At 64.8% G+C, this 784-nt stretch overlaps 1 protein-coding gene across 2 annotated transcripts in view; it reads right to left on the bottom strand.

Annotated features, from left to right (window-relative positions):
• The window catches only part of LOC104501455 (plasma membrane calcium-transporting ATPase 4-like), a 26,236-nt gene that overhangs the window by 21,666 nt on the left and 3,786 nt on the right, over positions 1 to 784 (bottom strand). The window lies entirely within an intron of this gene.

Here is a 784-nt window from a genome sequence, read left to right as displayed (position 1 = left end):
GCGCCCGGCGCCAGGCCAGCCAACCCAGCTCCTCCGGGGAGCTGGTGGAGGAGCAATGAGGCTGGTCCTGCTGACGAGGGGTTGGTGGGAGCGAGGGAAGGAGCAGGACAGCCTGAGCTGGGTCACCGCTCCCCTCGGCTGCACACTGCAAGCCCCGGGAGAGGGGAGCACAAAGGGGACTGTGGGCACAGCAGCCTTCACGTCCCTCCCGTCCCGGGCATGGGCCAGCGATGGGGGACACCAAGTCATCCCTCTGCCTCCCTGGTCACCCCCTGCATCAAAGCCATTAAAAAACCGCCGGGCCCAAGGAGAGAGCAGCCTCCCACTGCTCAGCACCACCTTAACCCAGCCCTGTGCTGAGCCCCCTTGGTCTCCACCTTAAGACAGCCCGTGGGGCTGCTGCCAGCTCCCGAGATGCACTGGGCAGGCAGCTCTAACACCCAACCCTGGACACATCCCAGTGCCTGGAGCAGCCTGGCAGCGATGCCTTTCTGGGGGGACAAGCCCTCCCACTCAGGGGACACTTCTCCTCCAGCTCCCAACCAGGAAGAAGCAGCAGGATGAATCCTATTCCCCCACCCCTCAACACCACCCCCCACCACCACTTTCCGCTGCAATTACACTCCGTGGCTGCAGGGAAGGGACGCACTGACAAGAGCAGCCCAGGTGTCCCCACCCAGGCCTGACGAGGCAGCAGGATCCTGGGATCTCCTGGCCCTGATGATTCCCGCTAATGGATGGAAAATATGGCTCCACCCCGCAGCTCCACCCGGGCCAGGGGCCG

Source organism: Buceros rhinoceros, unplaced genomic scaffold (genome assembly GCF_000710305.1).
Source record: "Buceros rhinoceros silvestris isolate BGI_N320 unplaced genomic scaffold, ASM71030v1 scaffold2341, whole genome shotgun sequence".
In the NCBI taxonomy this organism is placed as follows: Eukaryota; Metazoa; Chordata; class Aves; order Bucerotiformes; family Bucerotidae; genus Buceros; species Buceros rhinoceros.
This window is presented reverse-complemented; position numbering and strand designations above follow the sequence as displayed.